The sequence below is a fragment of the Carcharodon carcharias genome, chromosome 13 (assembly GCF_017639515.1).
Source record: "Carcharodon carcharias isolate sCarCar2 chromosome 13, sCarCar2.pri, whole genome shotgun sequence".
Taxonomy (NCBI): domain Eukaryota; kingdom Metazoa; phylum Chordata; class Chondrichthyes; order Lamniformes; family Lamnidae; genus Carcharodon; species Carcharodon carcharias.
This window is the reverse complement of record NC_054479.1, coordinates 58784786-58808633: the sequence shown is the minus strand read 5'-3', so window position 1 is coordinate 58808633 and position 23848 is coordinate 58784786. Positions and strand designations below refer to the sequence as shown.

Genomic DNA, 23848 nt, shown 5'->3' with positions numbered 1-23848 from the left:
ACCTGGTTCTGGGGAATGAGCTGGCCCAAGTGGATCAAATATCAGTTGGGGGGAATTTAGGAGATAGTATCCATTGTATCATAAGGTTTATGTTAACCATGGAAAAGAACAAGAAACAATCCAGAGCAGGGATTATTAACAGGGGAAAAGCCAACTTCAATGGGATGAGAATGCATCTGGTTCGAGTGAGCTGGAATCAAATGTTGGAGAAAAGACGGTGGCTGAACAATGGGCCACCTTCAATGAAACAGTATTGCAGGCAATGTCAAGGTATATCCCCTTGAAGGGGAAAGGTAGGACAAATAAATCTAGAGCACCCGAATGACGAGAGAGATAGAGGTGAAGATGAAAATTAAGAAGAGCGCGTATGAAAGATGTCAGGTAGAAAATACAGCGGAGAATCAAGCTGACTACAGAAGGACTAGAGGGGAAGTGAAAAACTAATAAGAAAAGCAAGGAGAGAGCATGAAAAGAGACTGGCAGCTAACACAAAAGGGAATCCCAAGGTCATCTATAAACATATAAATAATAAAACGATAGTAAAAGAAAGAGTACAGCTGATTAGGAACAAAAAGAGATTTGGGCATAGAGGCAAGAGAAATAGAGGTATTAAATGAGTGCTTTGTATCTGTCTTTATAAAGGAAGAAAATGCTACCCAGGCTGAGGTGAGAGAGGAGGTAACTGGTACACTAGAAAAATTTATAATTGAGAAGGAGGAGATATTAGAAAGGCTATCTTTACTTAAAATTGATAAGGTACCAGGGCTGGATGAGATGCATCCAAGGCTACCGAGGGAAGTGAGAGTGGAAATTACAGATGCACTAGTGATAAACTTCCAGTCTTCCTTAGAAACAGGGGTGGTGCTAGAGGATGGAGACTTGTGATTGTTACACCATTGTTCAAAAGCTGGCAACTACAGACCAGTCAGTTTGACCTTAATGGTAGGGAAACTTCTGGAAAATAGAGTTCACGACAAAATCACTAGTCATTTAGACAAATGCAAGATAATTAGAGAAAGTCCGCATGGATTCATTAAGGGAATATCATGTTTAGTTAACTTGCTAGGGTTTTTTGAGGAGGTAACAGAGAATGTTGATAAGGGCAACAATGTTGATGTGATATATATGAATTTTCAAAAGACACCTGATACAGTACCATACAACCAACTTGTGAGCAGAATTCTAGCTCATGGAATAAGAGGGAAAGTAGGCACTAGGATAAGAAATTGGCTGAGTGACAGGAAACAGAGAGTAGTGATAAATGGTTGTTTTTCAGATTGGAGGAAGGTTTGTAGTGGAGTTCCCCAGGGGTCAGTGTTGGGACGCTTGCTCTTCCTGATATATATTAATGACCTAGACTGTGTTCAGGACATGATTTCAAAATTTGCAGACAATACAAAGAATAGAAATGTTGTGATGAGGGTAGTCGTGAGCTTCAAAAGGACATAGACATGTTGGTGGATTGGGAAGACAAGTGGCAGATGAAATTCAATGCAGAGATGTGTGAGGTGATTCATTTTGGCAGGAAGAATATGGAGAGACCAGATAAAATAAGGGGAGAGCCACAAAGGATGTGCAGGAACAAAGGGATCTTGGTGTATGCGTATATAAGTTATTGAAGATGGCAGGGCATAGTGTGAGAGCAGTTAATAAAGCATATAGTATATTAGACTTTATGAATAGGGGCATGAATAGGAGGTCATGTTGAATTTGTGTAAAACACTCATTAGGCCTCATTTGGAGTACTGCATCCAGTTCTAGGCACTATACTTGAGGAAGGATGTGAAGGCATTGGAGAGAGTAGAGAGGGGATTCACAAGAATGTTTCTAGGGATAAAGAACTGGAGTTATGAGAATAGATTGGAGAGTTTGGATCTGTTTTCCTTGGAGAAAAAAAGGCTGAGAGGATACTTGATAGAGGTATTCCAGATCCTGAGGGGTATAGACAGGGTAAATAGTGAGAAACAATTCCCACTAAAGGAAGTATCAAGAACTAGAGGGCACAGATTCAAAATAATTGGCAAAAGGAGTGTAAGTGATCTGAGGAAAAATATTTTCACTCAGAGGGTGGTTGGAGTCTGGAAGGAACTTCCTGCAAGGGTGGTGAGGGAGATTCGATCGAGATATTCAAAAGAGAATTGGATTGCTATCTGATAAGAAATAATGTGCAAGGCTACAGGGCTAAGACAGGGGAGTGGAACTAGGTAGAATGCTGTTTCAGAGAGCCAGTGCAGACCCGATGGGCCAAATGGCCTCCTTCTGCACTGCAAATAATCTGTGATTCCCTTATGATTACTTCTCTTCCTCCTCCAAAGATGCAAAGCAATCATCATCTTTCTCCTTTTGCAGTCCCAGTCCTCCTTGCTATGCAATGTTGTGCAAGATGCATCAGATCACTATCATTCTGGAAACTCTGATTGGTGCATACTGAAGGATTCCCCCAATCTGTCCAGGACCTCAATGGCATCTTTGGCATCCTAAATGCTTTCTCAATTACAGCTTTTGTGTTCATGTGGCTTCTGTTGTACCTTTTCTGGGTGTCAGTGGTAGGGCTCCTCACAGGTGTTGTTAGCCATGTCTTTTGAGGATAGCCTTTGTCTCCCATTCTCCCAAGAAGCCACCCATTGGCTTTGTTTGGAGGTGTAAGTATCTGGGAGGCTTGACTGGCACAGAATGAACCATCATAGCAGCTCCCAGGGTATCTTGCATTGTTTAACCGCGAGCCGGTATAGGTCAGCGAGGTCAGTGGAGATGGGTGAATGGGACTTGATGCAAGTTAAAACATGGGCGATAGAGTTTCAAATGACCTCAAGTTTGCAGAGGATAGAATATATGGAGGCTAGCCAATTGAATAATTAAGTCCAGAGGTAACAAGGAGATGGGTGAGGGTTTTGGCAGTAGATAGGCTGAGACAAGGGCGGAATCAGGCAATGCTAAGGTGTCAGAAATAGGTGCTTGGAAGTTCATCTCGGGGTTAAAAATAACAACCAGGTTGGAACCAGTCTTGTTCAGCCTCGAATGGGAGAGGGTTAGAATTCATGGCAACTGGGCTGAATTTTTGACAGGAACCAAAGATTATGGATGAGATTTTCTGGCCCTGCCTGTCACCAGAATCGTCCAGTCCCACCAAAAGTCAATGGGCTTTTGGCTGGGCCGCCAAATCTCCTGCAGTGGGTCCCACCACGACGGGTTCGGAAAATCCCAGCCTGTGGGTTCTATTTTGTGGAGATGGGTGATGAGAATAGATTTGAAAGTGTGGGGGTGGTCAATACTGAGGACAAAGAGTTATTAATCATATTAGCTATTAGCTAAGACTCAGGAAAGGGAGTTGGGTGAGCAGCAGTTTGACAGAAAGGAACATAGAAAGCAGGGGTGGGTCTCATGGACAAGATGAGCTCAGAGGGGTGGTAGGAGAGAAACTAGAGAACAATGTGAATCAAGGGCTATAGCAGGCAGGATGACCAACTCTGTGGGAAAAAAATAAGGGGCACTGTTGTGACAGTGGGAGGGCAAGGTGTCGGTGATGGTGAGTCTGTTGACCAAAGGAAGGACAGGGTGGGGGAGCTAGCGAGACCACAGGTCAGAAGGGCACAAGACACGGCAGGGGTTGGGGGTGGGGGGGCAGGTGAGGGGAGTAGGGGGTGCAGTTTTCAGAGACTGGAGCACCATGGTGGGGGGGATAGTCAGGAGAAAACGTGCACAGCGCTGACATAGTCAAGGAGGCCCCAAAGGAGTTGCCCAAAAGCAAAACTTTGCCCTCACACTGCTCCATAAATAAAACACTTTACTTGCCTCCTTGACCCAGTTGATGCTGCTCTCTTGAAGCTCCCTGTCAAGCACTCAGTGCTAATCCCCAACACACACATATACCTCTGCCCAACTCACCCCCCCCCAACAGAGATGCTTAGAAGCTCCTCTCCCTAACCCCCTTGCCCTGCTTACTCCAAAATCCCTCTCCCCAACCTCCCTTCCCCCACTCACTCAGAAGCTCCTATCTCCAACCCCCTTTCTCCACTCACTCAGAAGTCCCTCTTCACAAAACCCTTTACCCACTGAATCAGCAGAACCTCTCCTCCCAACCCACCTCGGGTTTGCAGGATCCCTCACCGGGCTTAATAGACCTCCCTTCCGGGGCCTGCTGGGCACCGCTCTCTTGGGCCTGCTTGACTCTCCATCCCCGGGCCTGCCAGAACCCTGGACTCGTGGCGCGCCCCCCCTCCCCAACCCAACACTGGTCTGCTGCCGCCAAGATCCTGGACTCCAGATCACCCTCCAACTTTGGCCTGAGAGACTGTTGGACACTCCCCCTTGCCCCCCACAACCCAACACCAACCCCAACCCAAACACCCATCTTCTGAAGCCAAAAGCCTTTCAGAAACAGTGAGAGACAAATACTGGCCGGTGCTTCTGCTCCTTGTGGCTGTGTGGGCTGAATTTGTCCCAGATTTCACTGGCAGCGACTGGAGGGACTCGAGCATCCTTGGTGTCTGCGCATGCTGGACAACCAACATATGGGACACAGGGCAGTAAGGCAAATTATGGGACAATCCTGTAAATTACAGGGCAGTCGGTTACTCTGACAGGTGGGGGAACTTTAGGTGATGTTAAGCCCAGTGGCTTAGGGAAAGTTAGGAAAGTAGCTGAAGCAGCTGATCGATGATCTCAATCTTCTAACCAAAAGGTCATGGCCTCATGACCTCATTGCACTTATTATTGGAGGGGAGGGTGGAGGAGGCAGGAGAGGGTGATGTAGGAAGATGGTTAGTGGTGAAGAGAAGTTGGTGGTATCTTTGCATTCCAAAATGATCCCGAGCACCTTAAGACTGTAGCTGGAAATCGCATCCTCAGAAATTGAAGCAATTGATGATGAGGAGCAGCAGCTTGTATTCAAAAGGGAAGGTGGTGAGGCCGTGAAAGAGGACAGCTCATCAGGGAAGGGGCAGGAGCAGGAAGGTACGAGAGTAGGGGGAATTGGAAGCAGAGGGAGATGATGCTGAACGGAGAGGTGTCCCTGCTGTTATCCTCTGGGAAGAGGACCTCTCTCTTCTCCCTCATGAGTGATATCTCCTTTCCCGATGGTGCACAAACTCTCTCCCTCAGGACAACTAGCAGCCTTAGTGATGGCCGCCAAGTCTGTCTGAAATAGTCTCTCACTTCATTTGACCTGCTTCCATTGCTGACCCCACTGGTTCTAATTGGACAGGACATCAACTCTAGGACATCACTGCAGGAGTTCCTCAGGGTAGTTTCCTAGGCCCAACCATCTGCAGCTGCTTCCTCAATGATCTTCCTTCTATCATAAGGGCAGGGGCAGAATTTTTACCCCATTGGGCAGGTGGGCCCGCAATGGACCGCCGCCCATGATCGAGCTCCGACCACGATTTCATGCTAGCTGGCCAAAAATACCCACTGATAACCTCAGTGCTGCCAGGGTGGGGGCGGGAGGAGGGCGAGCGCTGAAGTATGAGCATGCGCGGGGGTTGCGCTCTGTGAAACCTCCCTGAAGGCACAGAGCTGCCTCGGGGAGCTGAAGATTTCTAATATTAAAAATAAAGAATTAAAAAATAAGGAAAATATGTCCCCTCATGCGACTCTGTCACATGAGCAGCAGCATGTTAAAAATGAGTTTAAAAATTTTTTAAATCATTGTTTGAAACCTCATCCCACCCGTGGATGAGGTTTCCCTAAAAATGCAAAGCCCGCCTGGCCTATTTTCCCACCCGCCAACTGAACGGTTGGACAAGCAGTGAAAAATTCAATTTAATTAATTGATTAAGGGCCTTAATAGGGCTCTTAACTGTCAGTCGGTACGCTGCTGCCTCTCATGCACGCCTGCCAAGCAATATATCACAAGAGTGCGCGATGACGTCAGGATGCTTGCTCGATGTCATCATGCACTATTTTACTCCCGTTTGGGTCAGCCGCGTCCACTTGACGAGGGAAAAATTCTGCTCCAGAAGTGTGAAGCTCGCTGATGATTGCATCATTCACAACGCCTCAGAGACTGAAGCAGCCCATGTCCAAATGCAGCAAGACCTGGACAACATCCAGGTAACATTCGCACCACGCAAGTGCCAGTCAATGACCATCTCCAACAAAAGAGAATCTAATCATAGCCTCAACATTTAATGGCACTACCATCTCGGAATCCCCACTATCAACATCCTGGGGGTTACCATTGACCAGAAACTGAACTGCACAAGCCATATAAATACTATGGCTACAAAAACAGGTCAAGGACAAGGAATCCTGCGGCAATTAACTCACCTCCTGACGCTCCAAAGCCTTTCCATAATTTACAAGGCACAAGTCGGGAATGTGATGAGTGCAGTTCCCACAACACTCAAGAAGCTGGACACCGACCAGGACAAAGCAGATCACTTGATTGGCACCACATCCACAAACATTCACTCCCTCCACCATTGACACACAGTAGCAGCAGTGTGTACCATCTACAAGATGCATTGCAGGAATTCACCAAGGCTCCTTAGATAACACCTTCCAAACATGCACCCACTACCATTTAGAAGGACAAGGGCAGCAGATAGATGGGAACATCACCACCTGGAAGTTCCCCTCCAAGCCACTCACATCCTGACTTGGAGATATATTGCCGTTCCTTTACTGTCGCTGGGTCAAAATCCAGGAACTCCCTCCTTAATAGCAATGTGGGTGTACCTACACTACATGGACTGCAGCAATTCAAGAAGGCAGCTCATCAGCATCTTCTCAAGGGCAATTTGGGATGGGCAATAAATGCTGGCCTAGCCAGTGAAGCCCACGTTCCTCAAATGAATAAAAAAAGGAAACCTGTCTCATATCAATTTAGGGCTCACCTCTGTGAAAATTTGAACTTCAATCAGTTTCCCAGTGGAGGCCAGTTTCTGACACAGAAACAGACCTGGCTCGTATTTCCTGCCTCTATGGTGAAAATCCAGCCTCAAAACTAGGGATATGAATATAAAATAGTCACCAATGAATCCAATAAGGAATTCAGGAGAAACTTCTTTGCAGAGAGTAGTGGGAACGTAGAATTTGCTTATCACATGGGTTATTACCTGAGGTGAATAGCATGGATATATTCAAAGGGAAGCTAGATAGACATATGAAGAAGAAAGGAATAGATGGTTTTTCTAATTAGATGAGATGAAGAAGAGTGGGAGGAAATTCATGTGGAGCATAAATGTTGGCATGGACCAGTCGGGCTGAATGGCCTGTTTCTATATTTTCCTGCAATTTCCGTAAATTATATGTAATGGGGGAAAATGTTTGTTTTGAATCAGAATTTCCTATTTAGATGTTCTGGCCCAGGTGGGGTTGAGGAGCTTCCACTGGCTTCCTTCTGTAATTTTAACTGGAGAATGACGGAACCACTGCACCACCCATTCCCCACATCCCCAAACCCCACCTCTGCCCCACTCAAAGGAACAACTTAAACAGGCTGGTTATGCTATTCCTCCAGGAGTTCCTTTCACTGCTATATCGCAGCAGGCAACACACTCACCTCTGAGTCAGGAGACTGTGGGTTCAAGTGCCATTGCAGAGGCTCAAACACAAAATCCAGACACACTCCAGTGCAGTTCTGAGGGATTGCTGCATTATCAAGGATGTCATCTATCCAATGATCTGTTAAACTGAGCCCCAGTCTGCCTTCTCAGGTGGATATAAAAAATCCCACAGCACTATTCAAAGAAGCCCAGCATCCTGGCCGACTATCTGAGCAGTTTCTCCTGGCGTCTTTATTTACAAATTAATCATCCAGTTGTTAATGATGGCAGATCAAAAATAGCACCCAATCAGTTACCAAATGCCACAGGCATGGGTCATATTTTAGTCCAGTTTCATGATCATTTCCTTTTGTAATTTGCATTGAAACATACAGTGAATAAATTTTGTTGCGCTGGTAAAATGACTTTGGAACAATGTAAGGACATTTAACAGACTGGTGCTGCCATCTGTCCATCCCATTCATGTGAAGGTTATATAGGGCCTGAACCAGAGGACTAATATCCCTTATTACAGTCAAATTAATATTCACAGTCAGCATTCAAAGATGAGCCTAGACAACTGCAACGACACTGAAAAAAAAAGGCCCACTGAGCAAATACACAACCCCATTTACTTAACACTTAGTCACAAGAATCTGAAGATCTTATTTCCTGTGTAACAGAACCTCATTTTGTTCCATAGAAATTTTTGTGTAAAGCATTTACTTGCATAAAGTGTTAATCTTCAGGTTGATTGCCATCTGATCTTCTTCTCATTTATCAGCCCTGCTCGGGCTCCTATTCTAATGGGCCACACACTGTGCACTGCTTTGCCAGATAAAGATGCATTAATAGTCAACTGCAAATTAAATTGGCTCATTGTATGAGTAATTTGGGTTGTGCTTCTGACATTTTATCAAAGGGACAAAATGGTTTATATTTAGGGACTTATACTGATTTTTCAGTCATTGCATATTCCTTCATAATATCAAAGCTTCCAGACCCCACACACTCATACATTTAAAGGCAAGGTGAGATGTTATAAAATGGAAAACTAAAGGTCAATTAAAACTTAGTTCAAAAATTACACGGTCATTTTCACAAGCTGAGGATCATATTTAAACAGAAAACATACACTGTGGATACTGGAAGTCTGAAACAAAAACAGAAAATTTTGGAAACACTCAGCAGGTCTGGCAGCATCTATGAAGAGAGAAACAGAGTTAACACTTCAGGTAAATGACCTTTCACAAATGCTGCCTGACCTGCTGAGTATTTCCAACATTTTCTGTTTTTGTTTAATAATATTCATTCTGCCAGATAATTCAAGGTAAAAGTAAAATCACCACGCTCATATACACTATTTGTATTCTGTTTTTTACAGGTATTAACATTAGCAATTACTAAACCGATGGCAGAGATTAATGACTGAGAAGTTGATTCTGCAGTCAATATTCCAGAAGATTGCTATTTCACAGAATCACACAGTGCAGAAGAGGCCCTTTGGCCCATCAAGTCTGCACCGACATGTGAGAAACACCTGACCTACCTATCTAATCCCATTTATCAGCACTTGGCCCATAGCCTTGAATGTTATGACGTGCCAAGTGCTCATCCAGGTGCTTTTTAAAGGATGTGAGGCAACCCACCTCCACCACCCTCCCAGGCAGCGCATTCCAGACTGTCGCCACCCTCTGGGTAAAAAAGTTTTTCCTCACATACCCCCTAAATCTTCTGCCCCTCACCTTAAACTTGTGTCCCCTCATGACTGAACCTTCAACTAAGGGGAACAGCTGCTCCCTATCCACCTTGTCCATGCCCCTCATAATCTTGTACACCTCGATCAGGTCGCCCCTCAGTCTTCTCTGCTCCGACAAAAACAACCCAAGTCTATCCAACCTCTCTTCATAACTTAAATGTTTCATCCCAGGCAACATCCTGGTGAATCTCCTCTGCACCCCCTCCAGTGCATTCACATCCTTCCTATAATGTGGCGACCAGAACTGCACACAGTACTCCAGCTGTGGCCTCACCAAAGTTCTATACAACTCCAACATGATCTCCCTACATTTGTGATCTATGCCTCAACTGATAAAGGCAAGTGTCCCATATGCATTTTTCACCACCCCACTAACATGCCCCTCCGCCTTCAGAGATCTATGGACACATACACCAATGTCCCTTTGTTCCTCAGAACTTCCTGGTGTCATGCCGTTCATTGAATACTTCCTTGTCAAATTACTTCTTCAGAAGTGTATCACCTCACACTTTTCAGAGTTAAATTCCATCTGCCACTTATCTGCCCATTTGACCATCCCGTCTATATCTTCCTGTAGCCCAAGACACTCAACCTCCCTGTTAACCACCTGGCCAATCTTTGTGTCATCCACAAACCTACAAATCCTACCCTCCACATAGTCATCTTTGTCGTTTATATAAATGATGAATAATAGGGGACCCAGCACAGATCCCTGTGGTACGCCACTGGACACAGGCTTCCAGTCACTAAAGCAGCCTTCTATCATCATCCTCTATCTCCTACAACTAAGCCAATTTTGAATCCACCTTATCAAATTACCCTGTATGCCATGTGCATTTGCCTTCTTTATAAGTCTCCCATGTGGGACCTTGTCAAAGGCTTTGCTGAAATCCATATTAACTACATCAACTGCACTACCCTCATCTACACACAAGGTCACATCATCAAAAAATTCAATCAAATTTGTTAGGCATGACCTCCCTCTGACAAAGCCATGCTGACTATCCCTTATCAAACCTTGCCTCTCCAAGTGGAGACAGATTCTCTCCTTCAGAATTGTTTCCAATAGTTTCCCTACCACTGACGTGAGACTCACTGGCTTGTAGTTCCCTGGCTTATCTCTACAACCCTTCTTAAATAGCAGAACCACATTAGCTGTTCTCCAGTCCTCTGGCATCTCCCCCATGGCCAGAGAGGAATTAAAAATTTGGGTCAGGACCTCTGCGATCTCCTCCCTTAGCTCCCTCAGCAGTCTGGGACACAAATCATCCATCCAGACCTTGAGATTTGTCCACTTTTAAGCCTGCCAACACCTCCAATAACTAAAAACAAAAAAACTGCGGATGCTGGAAATCCAAAACAAAAACAGAATTACCTGGAAAAACTCAGCAGGTCTGGCAGCATCGGCGGAGAAGAAAAGAGTTGAGGTTTCGAGTCCTCATGACCCTTCGACAGAACTTGAGTTCGAGTCCAAGAAAGAGTTGAAATATAAGCTGGTTTAAGGTGTGTGGGGGGGGGCGGAGAGAGAGAGAGAGAAGTGGAGGGGGGGGTGTGGTTGTAGGGACAAACAAGCAGTGATAGAAGCAGATCATCAAAAGATGTCAACAACAATAGAACACATAGGTGTTAAAGTTGGTGATATTATCTAAACGAATGTGCTAATTAAGAATGGATGGTAGGGCACTCAAGGTATAGCTCTAGTGGGGGTGGGGAGAGCATAAAAGATTTTAAGATATTTAAAGATAATGGAAATAGGTGGGAAAAGAAAAATCTATATAATTTATTGGAAAAAAAAGGAAGGGGGAAACAGAAAGGGGGTTGGGATGAGGGAGGGAGCTCACGACCTAAAGTTGTTGAATTCAATATTCAGTCCGGAAGGCTGTAAAGTGCCTAGTCGGAAGATGAGGTGTTGTTCCTCCAGTTTGCGTTGGGCTTCACTGGAACAATGCAGCAAGCCAAGGACAGACATGTGGGCAAGAGGCATCCTTGAAGAAGTTCTGTTCTTTTCTGCGACAAGATTTCCGTTCCTCTCTTTTGCCTTGCTCACCTTCATTGCTTTCCATTTCCCTCCTGGTGTTTGACAAGGTGTTTACTAAAACCCGCTTTCACAGCCATATCTCCTTTCTCAGTGACTGTCTCCGTTTCCGACTTACCCCACGTGGATTTCAACTGAAATTCCACCCCTCATGTTTCGAACCCACCCAGGATTACAGGTATCTCCGGGACATAAAACGTTTCTCGGACTGCTGTTCCCATCACATTCTGAAATCCACACTCAGTGCCATGCGCCGCCATATGAACACACTCGACCTCTCCCTCCAGCAGCACCGCCGTACCCTTTTTCAAAGCTGCGCGTGCCCCCAGTTTCATTTTATTCTTCGGCTCATCTGACGCCACAACAAGAAACTTTTTCTCTTTCTCTCAAGTGCTAAGGAACTCAAGCTCCAACAACTCATCGACACCAACACCCATCTAGGACCCTCCACCCCTGCCTGTCCCTCCGTCCCCACCCTTTCTTCCAATCCCAACCCCAGCCGTGTATTCACTATACCCACTGACCTTCCCCTCTCCGATGCTGAACGTTCAGTGCTCAGCAAAGGACTTAGTTTCATACCTTTACGCCCTCACCTCAATGAATTTCGGGCTCGGCATGATGCTGAACTCTTCTTCAGCCGTCTTCGTCTCCGGGCTCACTTCTTTGGGCAGGAGTCCTCTCCCAGTTCAACGGATCCTTTTACCCATCTCCAATATTCTCCCTCCACCTGGACCCCTCCCTCTGGATTCTTACCTTCTCTTGATCTTTTCATTGAGAACTGTCGGCACGACATTAGTCGTCTCAATTTCTCTGCTCCTCTCACCCATTCTAACCTGTCTCTCTCTGAACTTACTGCACTCCATTCTCTCAGGTCCAACCCTGACATTGTCATCAAACCCGCTGACAAGGGTGGTGCTGTTGTTGTCTGGCGCACTGACCTCTACCTCGCGGGGGCTGAGCGTCAACTCGCAGACACTTCCTCCCACCTCTCCCTGGACCATGACCCCATGACTGAACATCAAGCCATTGTTTCCAGGACTGTCACTGACCTCATCTCCTCTGGGGATCTTCCTCCCACAGCTTCCAACCTGATAGTTGCCCAACCTCGGACGGCCTGCTTCTATCTCCTACCCAAAACCCACAAACAGAACTGCCCCGGTAGACCGATCGTCTCAGCTTGCTCCTGCCCCACAGAACTCATTTCTCGTTATCTTGACTCCCTTCTCTCTCCCCTTGTCCAGTCCCTTCCCACCTACATCCGTGATTCCTCTGACACCTTACGTCACATCAACAATTTCCAGTTCCCTGGCCCCAACCGCTTCCTCTTCACCATGGACATCCAATCCCTCTACACCTCCATCCCCCACCAAGATGGTCTGAGGGCCCTTAGCTTCTTCCTCGAACAGAGGCCCGAACAATCCCCATCCACCACTACTCTCCTCCGTCTGGCTGAACTTGTTCTCACGCTGAACAATTTCTCCTTCAACTCCTCTCACTTCCTCCAAATAAAAGGTGTGGCTATGGGTACCCGCATGGGCCCCAGCTATGCCTGTCTCTTTATGGGGTATGTGGAACATTCCTTGTTCCAGTCCTACTCTGGCCCCCTTCCACAACTCTTTCTCCGGTACATCGATGATTACTTCGGTGCCACTTCATGCTCTCGTCGGGACTTGGAAAAATTTATTAATTTTGCTTCCAATCTCCACCCCTCCATCATTTTCACGTGGTCCATCTCTGACACTTCCCTTCCCTTCCTTGACCTCTCTGTCTCAATTTCTAGTGATAGACTGTCCACCAATATCCATTACAAACCCACCAACACCCACAGCTACCTCGACTACAGTTCCTCACACCCCGCTTTCTTCATCCCATTCTCTCAGTTCCTTCGCCTCCATCGCATCTGTTCCGATGATGCCACCTTCAAAAACAGTTCCTCTGACATGTCCTCCTTCTTCCTTAACCGAGGTTTTCCACCCACGGTCGTTGACAGGGCCCTCAACCGTGTCCGGCCCATCTCCCGCGCATCCGCCCTCACGCCTTCTCCTCCCTCCCAGAAACATGATAGGGTCCCCCTTGTCCTCACTTATCACCCCACCAGCCTCTGCATTCAACGGATCATCCTCCGCCATTTCCGCCAACTCCAGCATGATGCCACCACCAAACACATCTTCCCTTAACCCCCCTATCGACATTCCGTAGGGATCACTCCCTCCGGGACACCCTGGTCCACTCCTCCATCACCCCCTACTCCTCAACCCCCTCCTATGGCACCACCCCATGCCCACGCAAAAGATGCAACACCTGCCCCTTCACTTCCTCTCTCCTCACCGTCCAAGGGCCCAAACACTCCTTTCAAGTGAAGCAGCATTTCACTTGCATTTCCCCCAACTTAATCTACTGCATTCGTTGCTCCCAATGTGGTCTCCTCTACATTGGAGAGACCTATTGTAAACTGGGCGACCGCTTTGCAGAACACCTGCGGTCTGTCCGCAAGAATGACCCAAACCTCCCTGTCGCTTGCCATTTTAACACTCCACCCTGTTCTCTTGCCCACGTCTGTCCTTGGCTTGCTGCATTGTTCCAGTGAAGCCCAACGCAAACTGGAGGAACAACACCTCATCTTCCGACTAGGCACTTTACAGCCTTCCGGACTGAATATTGAATTCAACAACTTTAGGTCGTGAGCTCCCTCCCTCATCCCAACCCCCTTTCTGTTTCCCCCTTCCTTTTTTTTCCAATAAATTATATAGATTTTTCTTTTCCCACCTATTTCCATTATTTTTAAATATCTTAAAATCTTTTATGCTCTCCCCACCCCCACTAGAGCTATACCTTGAGTGCCCTACCATCCATTCTTAATTAGCACATTCGTTTAGATAATATCACCAACTTTAACACCTATGTGTTCTATTGTTGTTGACATCTTTTGATGATCTGCTTCTATCACTGCTTGTTTGTCCCTACAACCACACCCCCCCTCCACTTCTCTCTCTCTCTCTCTCCGCCCCCCCCCACACACCTTAAACCAGCTTATATTTCAACTCTTTCTTGGACTCGAACTCAAGTTCTGTCGAAGGGTCATGAGGACTCGAAACCTCCAATAACTTGTCACTCCCTATATTAATATGCTCAACTAATTTGTTCAACTAAATTAGCTTATGAGAGTGAGTGCTGATGGATATTGTATTTTTGCCCTTGTTCATTTTTAGGGAGAGATCTTGCTTTGATCCCCAACCCATTCTGCACCTGTAGCAATCTTTTGGCATCACCTCCACACAATGCGCCCAAAAATGTGCAAGTGTATTCAAATAAGGTCGTACCATTCGAGTGATATCTTGGATCGCATGTTCCATTAACAATGCTGGATGCTAAGAGCACAGCCATTGGCAAGCATCCAGCACAGCGGGAGAATCACAACACTAGCAACAATTTTAATGTCTGAAAAGGGATGTAGAGTAGATTGCGAGTCAATGGATTAGCAGTTTTACAGCAGTAGAATTAGACAATACATTGATAGCTGCAATGTGTTTGGGGAAAGGTGAGGCTTCCTGTTCCTTTAAGCTGCTGCAGGCATCGACTTTTGCAGCTCTAGTTATATATCATATGGGATTTGTTTTTGTCTGTACTGCATTTTTTAACTAATATTTCTGTGCCATTAGAATTGACATGTAAGAATTTAACACCAAAGACCACACAATGCAACTCGTCAGGCAGAAGTTAACAGCTCAAAACAGATGTCATGCATCCTTCTCCTTAAGATGTAAATTCATTTCGGCTCACACAGTGGAGTCAGACGTGTTAATTAGTTAAGGCAGATTGTCGTTTATAACCCAAACACTTTGTGGCAATGTTAGAGATGGTTTCACTGCCTTAAATAAAGGACTACCATTACAATACTAGGTTGTTTAATCTGATCCAACTAATTCCTGAACCAATTCCCATTTATCAACAAACTGAAGCAGGAACCAATAGTCTCACCAAGCAACACTTACTCGCCAATAACCTGCTCCCTGAAGTTCAGCTCAGGTTACGCCAGATCCACTCAGCTCTAGAGCATTTTTACAGCTGTGAACCAAGAAAGGACACATGTATGAGGCGAGCTCAGAGTAGCTGCCCTCAACATCAAGGCAGCATTTGGTTGAGTGTGGCAGAGTCCTAACAAAACTTTCAGCCAAAAAACCCTTCAGGAGCAGGACACATAGGAAGATGGCTGTTTTTGTTGGAAGCCAGTCATCGTTAGAGCAGTGACCTCAATCCAACCAAACTGCTTCATAAGCTTCTTTCTGCCACAAGGTCAGGAGTAGGAGTATTTTGTGGAAGATTTCATTCTGTTCACTTACATTCATAACTCCTTTGATAATGACGCAGCTATAACCTTTGGCTGACATGTGGTAGGTAATATTTACACAAGATATTTGTCAGGCCATGACTATCATCGAACAATAAAAGTCTCAATCACTTCTCCTTAACCTTCAAGACCCCATCAAAATTTTGGGATCACCAGGACCAGAAGTAGGGGAAACACTGAGACCTCTCATGAATGGTTCAGCTCCTGATCCCTCAGTGCCTCTCCGGCAAAGACATGATTCAAGTTAAGATTGTGAAGGAACTCTCTGGATTATCCAGATGGGAGCAACACTATAACAGTTAAGAGTCCTGACACCATCCTGACCTTCAGGATCATGGCAACACCATCATCTCCAAGTTCCCCTCCAACTCACACACCATCCTAACTTGAATATACATCATTCTTCCTTCATTATCACTGGGCCAAAATCCTGGCATTTCCCTCTCACCATTGTCATGATAATAGTTGATTGTGGTAGTGGACTCCAGTATTAGATACTCTACGGTACTCTGTACCAGATAGGGCATCACCTGACCTGGGAGTTGTAGGTCAGATAACACATGTTGGAACCAGTCTTGATAGAATTCAATTACTGCATATATGTGTTTATGTTAGGAAATGTGTTATTAATGAAGTTAGCTCAGCTACAATGTTGACGGCCTGTGTGCATCATTGAAACAAAAAACAAGACATGGGGCAGAATGTTGCCCTTGGTGGGCGTGCGGGCCCAACTGGTTCAGCGGCGGGTGGGCAGCCAACCCCCGCCACTGAAACTGGGTCCATCGCCATTTTGAGTGGGCGGGCCAATTAAGGCCCTCCCAGCGGCGTGCCCGACAGGAAGCATTAGCGCTTCCTGTGCGGGGGGGGGGTGGAGGGATTCCCCATCTGTCAAAGTGCATTCTTTTGTGCATGTGTGTGAAAGAGTGCACTGCTCCCTGAGACCAAATGCTGTCTCAGGGAGATTACTGACAGGTAAAAAAACACCAAAAATTGAAAAATATTAAAATTATTAGCATGTCCCCCTCATATGACAATGTCACACAAGATGGGACATGTTAATAAGAAACACATTAACCTTATGAAACTTTTTAAAAACAGACGTGAAACCTCATCCCGCCGATGGATGAGGTTTCATGTATTATCAGAAGCCTTAAGGTTGGATGGGCAGGATCTTTAACAATCTTAATTAGCCTGCCAATGGCCTTAATTGGCCATTGACAGGTCGGCGGGCGGACAGCAGATTTTGTTGTCCGCCTGCCTTCCGGAAAATTAATAGGGACTGGGATGACGTCGGGGGTTCCTCCCGACGCCATCCCGCATCATTTTCCCGTCGGCGAGCGGGCCCTGTCCCCAAATTGCCGACGGGAAAATCCTGGCCATGGTGTCAGAAGTAAACTAAACCTAACAATGGAGGTTCTGAAACCACCAACAGAGCTCAATTTGGAGGACAATCTCGTCGAAAACTGGAGGAGGTTCTGGTGGTGATCCGACCTGTACCTCACAGGGATGGGCAGTGATAAAAAAGATCCTGAGGTACATTCTTCCATCTTTCTTCATGTAGCAGGGGAAGCAACCCTAGAAGTCTATAACACATTCACATTTGAAAGTGATGAGAAATGAAATGATTTGAAAGAAATAATGGAAAAATTCTAAGCCTACTGCAGCCCTAAGTAAAACATCATGTATGAAAGATACCGATTTTTTATGTGCACGCAAGGCAGTGACAACGTTAGTCAGTACATAACTGAGCTGAGAAAACAAGCTAAATTGTGTGAATTTGGAGATAGAATAATTTGTGGAATCACAAATGGCACCAAGAGAACGGCTTTTGAGAAGTTGATCTCACGCTGGAGGATGCAATAAATATCTGCAGAGTGGCAGAGACAACAAAATGCCAGATTGAACAGATGGCAGAAGTTGATAAGCCGCACACGGTCAAGCAGTTAGATGCAGTTAAATGGAAACATCCTGGGAAAGAACAAATAGACAGTCTGGACGTAAAAAGAACAAAACTGCTATTAAAACATTTCGATGCAGCTGATGTGGAACAGAGCATTTATCAGCCTACAGAAAGCCATGGAGGAACTGTGATAAACTAAATCACTTCGCTAAGATGTGTAAATCGAAGAAAGTGCACATAATGGACACAGACACTGAAAGAGAACTTTTCATTGGTGTAGTAACAACAAATTCCAAAGAAGACGAATGGAATGTTGATTTTAAAATTGCCAACATGACGGTTAGTTTCAAACTTGACACAGGTGCAGAAGCACATGTCATTCCCATAAGCCTGTATCGTAAGATAAGCAAAGAAAACAGCTAACTAAAACAAAAATGAAGCTGTCTACTTATACAGGTGGAAAATTTGCAGTAGAAAGCAAGTGCACACAAAGTGAACTACAAAAAACAGCCTCAAGCACTTCCATCCATAGTGGTAAAAACTGATGCAAAACCTATTCTTGGAATCAAAGCTTGTGAAAATCTGAAGCGAATCAAGAGAATAATGACTGTTAACCACTGAAGGCATTCTAAGCGAGTATAAAGATGTGTTCCAGAGAATTGGCTGCTGAAAGGAGAACACACCATCAAGATTGACGAAACTGTTACACCCAAAATACACCCACCCAAGAAAATACCAGTAATGCTGAGAGAGCGACTGAAAGCAGAGTTGGACAAAAAGGCAAAACTTTACATCATTAAGAAAATTGAAGAACTGACAAAGTGGGTTAATCCAATTATAATTGTAGAAAAATCAGATGGGAATCTAGGAGTCTGTCTGGAACCCAGAGACCTAAACCACGCAGTATAAAGACAGCATTACCAGCTGCCCAAAGTAGAAGAGATCACTTGTAAGCTAGCTGGTGCTAAATACTATTCAGTCTTGGATGCGTGCTCAGGCTTCTGGTAGGTCAAGCTGGATGAACGCAGTTCCTAACTCTGTACCATCAACACACCATACAGGTGATGCAGGTTTTTACACTTACCTTTTGGTATTAATTCGGCTCCGGAGGTGTTCCACAGAACAGTGAAGCAGCTGTTTGAAGGGTTAGAGGGTGTGGAAACCTATATCAATGATGGGCTGGTCTGGGGAGCCTCACGAGAAGAACATGACCACAGACTGAGGCAGGTGCTGGGCAGAGCTAGAGAAAGGAACCTCAAGTTGAAGGAGGAAAAGTGCAAAAAAGGTCTTCATGAAATCAAATACTTGGGACATGAGCTAGCAAGTGATGGACTGAAGCCAGACCTGAGTAAAATCAAAGCAGGCGTGAACATGCCACCCCCAGGATGTAAGAAAGGCTTGAAGAGGTTTTTGGGAATGGTGACCTATCTTGGGAAATTAATTCCAAACATGTCATACCTGACAGCACCTCTCAGAGAACTTCTACAAAATGATGTTTAATGGCACTGGAACAAAGTCACCATGAAGCTTTGACCAGTCTGAAGAGAACACTGACCCAGGCACCAGTGTTAAAGTACTACGACGTCAGTCAGCCAGTCAAGATCTCAGCTGATGCTTCAAAGACTGGCCTGGGAGCTGTCCTCTTGCAAAATGAGGCATCAGTGGCATACGCTTCAAAGGCAATGACTGAAACACAGCAGTGGTACACCCAAATGGAGAAAGAATCGCTAGCAATTGTGTTAGGCCTAGAACACTTCCACCAGTTTGTCTGTGGCAAAAACATGGAGGTAGAGTCTGATCATAAGCCTTTGGAAGCTACGCTTAAAAAGCCCCTGAACTGTGCACCACCAAGAATCCAAAGATTGTTAATGCGTCTGCAGAAGTACCAGGTCAGAGTTAAATACAAACCGGGCAAGGAAATGTACATCGCAGACACTCTGTCACGTACATATCTACCCATCATGGAGGAAGAGGATAAAGAAACGGAAGCACAGGTTCACATGCTGACAAAGAACTTACCTGTGGCTGTAACCAAACTGGATGAGATCAGGGAAGTGACCAAGAATGACGCTGCCCTAAGAAAACTGCAGCAGATTGTGCAAACTGGCTGGCCCACACATCTGAGCGGATCCCTTTCTACTGTACAAGAGCACTTCATGTAGTAGAAGGAATACTTTTCAAGGGAGAAAAGATAATTCCTGAAACACTGAGGAAAGAAATGCTGCAACACATACATGAAAGTCACCTTGGCATAGAAACATGCAGGAGAAGAGCTCAAGGTGTAATGTATTGGCCTGGAATGGGAGCACAAATCAGAGAAATGGTGAACACGTGTGCAGTGTGTCAAAAGTACAGTAGGACGCAACAAAAAGAACCACTTCAATCATGCAGTGTTCCAGAGAGGCCCTGGCAGAAATTGGAGTGGACTTGTCCACATTTGACAACAGTGAGTACCTACTAGCAGTAGATTATTACTCAAACCTTTGGAGTCTGTGCTGTTGAGAAATGATAGTAAGAGCAACACTGTAATAAATCATTTAAAATCAATTTTTCTTTGCCACGGCATACCTGAAGTGCTCATCTTAGATAACAGTCCACAACACTTAGGCACTGAGTTTTGCAAATTTACACAGGACTGAGAGTTTTTTCACACTAGGTCAAGTCCCAAATATCCACAATCCAATGGAATGGTGGAACGTACCATGCAGACCTTAAAACACCTGTTGAAGAAGGCAAAGGCAGGTGGAAGAGACCCCTACCTGACTCTGTTGGATTTCAGGAATACTTCATTAGATTGGATCATCTCCAGCACAGCTCCTGATGGGGATAAGAATAAGAACTAATCTTCCAAATGCACCCCAACTGTTATTTCCATGGTTAGTGAGCTACAGCATGCAGGACCTGCTCAAACTGAGACAGCAGAAACAGAAACAGTACTTTGATCTAGGCAAAAACAGAATTACCTGGAAAAACTCAGCAGGTCTGGCAGCATCGGCGGAGAAGAAAAGAGTTGACGTTTCGAGTCCTCATGACCCCTCAACAGAACTGAGTGAATATTAGGAAAGGGGTGAAATATAAGCTGGTTTAAGGTGGCAGGGTGGGGGGTGGGGGGAGAGAAGTGGGGGACAGGGTGTGGTTGTAGGGACAAGCAAACAGTGATAGGAGCAGATAATCAAAAGATGTCACAGACAAAAGAGCAAAGGGGTGTTGAAGGTGGTGATATTATCTAAACAAATGTGATAATTAAGAGTGGATGGCAGGACACTCAAGGTACAGCTCTAGTGGGAGTCTCTCCAATGTATAGGAGACTGCAAACTGGGCGACAGCTTTGCAGAACACCTGTGGTCTGTCCACAAGAAAGACCCAAACCTCCCTGTCACTTGCCTTTTAATACTCCACCCTGCTCTCTTGCCCACAATGTTTATCCTTGGCTTGCTGCATTGTTCCAGTGAAGCCCAACGTAAACTGGAGGAACAGCACCTCATCTTCCGACTAGGCACTTTACAGCCTTCTGGACTGACAACTTTAGATCTTGAACTCCTTCCTCCATCCCCACCCCCTTTCCGTTTCTTCCCCCTTCCTTTTGTTTTTTCCAATAATTTATATAGATTTTTCTTTTCCCACCTCTTTCCATTATCTTTAAAACTATATCTTTTATGCCCTGCTAGTCTTTTCACCCCAACCCCACTACAGCTGTACCTTGAGTGTCCTGCCATCCATTCTTAATTAGCACATTCATTTAGATAATATCACCACCTTCAACACCCCTTTGTCCTTTTGTCTGTGGCATCTTTTGATTATCTGCTCCTATCACTGCTTGCTTGCCCCTACAACCACACCACCCCCCCCCACTTCTCTCCCCCCACCCAGCCACCTTAAACCAGCTTATATTTCACCCCTCTCCTAATATTCACTCAGTTCTGTTGAAGGGTCATGAGGACTCGAAACGTCAACTCTTTTCTTCTCCGCTGATGCTGCCAGACCTGCTGAGTTTTTCCAGGTAATTCTGTTTTTGCTTTGATCTAGGCACCTGATCTCTGCCTGACCTGAACATGGGAGAGACAGTGAGGATTCAGCATGAAGGGATCTGGAATCCTGCTGTTGTCACAAGAATCACAGGAGAATCAAAGTCATACATAGTGTAGACTCCAAATGGACAACAGTACAGGAGAAACTGGAAATTCTTACAGAAATAAATGAAACACAACCCTGCTCTGAACCAGAAAATGTAGCTGAAGATCAAAAACCAGACTGTGCCAGTGAAGAAACAGAAAAGCAGGCAAAGCCTGAGAGTCCTGAAAACTATCCAAGGGTGATAGTGACACAGAGCTAGAGAAGGCCCCTTATCCTTCAAAATCACCTCTGTCACCATTCAGCACATCCAGTGGAAGAATTGTGAAAAAAAACCACAGCGATACAGAGATGAGTAAAAGACAAAACAGACTGATCAAAACAGAGTGTGAAAGAATAGATAAGAGACTTTGTATACTTGAGTTCTATAAAAGTTCTTTTAAAGAAAGAGAAAGTCATGCTAACAGTTGATTGTGGTAGTGGGCTCCAGTATTAGATACTATATGGTACTGTGTACTAGATAGGGGGTCGCCTGACCTGGTGGTTGAAGGTCAGATAACACATGTTGGAACCGGTCTTGATAGATAAATGTTTCTGTTAGGAAAATGTGTTACCAATAAAGTTAGCTCAGCTACAATATCGAAGGCTTGTGTGCATCATTGAAACAAAAACAAGACAACCATCACCACTGCAGCAGATTCAAACTAAAGTCCCCCAATTACCTTCTCAGGGAAACAAAGGATTGTCAATTTATGCAGCATTCACAGCTTTGCTCAAACTCTGAGAAAAGAACAAATTCACAGTGTTAAAAACAAAAAACTGCGGATGCTGGAAATCCAAAACAAAAACAGAATTACCTGGAAAAACTCAGCAGGTCTGGCAGTTCTGCTGAAGGGTCATGAGGACTTGAAACGTCAACTCTTTTCTTCTCCGCCGATGCTGCCAGACCTGCTGAGTTTTTCCAGGTAACTCTGTTTTTGTTTTAAATTCACAGTGTGTGTGGGTGTGGAGCTAGATAGAGAGCTTGAGGTCCCCTGGTCACACATTGAAGGGTAAGCAGGCTTTCAAATCAGGAACAGAACCTTGATTAATTGGCACCCTCTGTTATTGACAGGGACTGGATCACATAAACATACAGCTATCGACTTTGTAGTCTGGAAAGAAAGGAAATTTAATGTAGAGTTTTCCATTACAATCATTGGGCTATGCTATTGAATAACTCAGTACAAGGTAGGAAAAGGTGCACTGTGAATCAAGTGAAGTCCATTCTATGGCTGACCAGTACTGCCGAACCCTACAAAATATTGAACATTAAAACCCTAAAACTCAAGCCTGGTGTCAAAAATCATCACTTTCTGATCTATTTACATGACTTTCTTTTCTGCTTAATGTTGTCCTGTGCTATGCCATTTCACCTGGATGTTACAGTTTAAAATTAATGTGTCTGAATATCAGTTGGGGGTAGGAGCAGGTTTGCCAGTGGTGCCTCTTGCACACAAACAGCCTACGGATGTTCAAGGCAGGATTCCCCCCACCCCCTCCCCCTCCCACCCCACCCCCCAATGTTTCTCTCCCCCCTCCCCAGTGAGTGATGAGGTCCCTGGCACAGGTAGAAATCCTATAGAAAACATTTACTCCCAGAGAGTTTTCCATGAGTCAACACTGGGTAACTCGGGCAAGTAAACATTCTATCCAGCCAATGCCACGAATAGTCACTTGTACCTTACACTGGAGGGCACCTAACACTTGCGGAGGCGATCTCCAGTCTGAATTTACTCCAGAGGCAGAGGAGGGAAAAATACTGAAGTGATGAAAAAAAAATTAAAAATAAGTATCCCGCTTATACTTGGAATACACGTGCAGTGTAAATGAATTAGCAAAGTGTGAATGTGTATTCAAACAGAAAAATTCAACAATAGAATTGCTGGCTTGAAGGAAAATTAAAGTGGCGAGACTCATTTAATGTTCCTCTCTTTCATTAGACTCTAGAGATCATTAATAAAACCCAGCATTGGACTTTACAAAGCCTCCCCTGTCTTGAAGGAGGGTTAATTGTTGCATCATCCTGATTGGAAAGGTTTCAGTGCATCAATCACTATAGTAGCACTATAAACAGTGACAGCTGGAGAGGTCACCTCTGAGCTATGAAGCAAATTCAAAAGCTCCATAGACCGCTGGTTACTCTTACAAAACTAATTCCTAGAAATCTCTGCTCCCCATACAGCGGGTATCATGTTGAATTACTTGG

The 23848-nt window shown here is 45.1% G+C and overlaps 1 protein-coding gene across 1 annotated transcript in view; it reads right to left on the bottom strand.

Annotated features, from left to right (window-relative positions):
- rsph14 (radial spoke head 14 homolog) overlaps positions 1-23848 on the bottom strand; it is an 876175-nt gene that overhangs the window by 268896 nt on the left and 583431 nt on the right. The window lies entirely within an intron of this gene.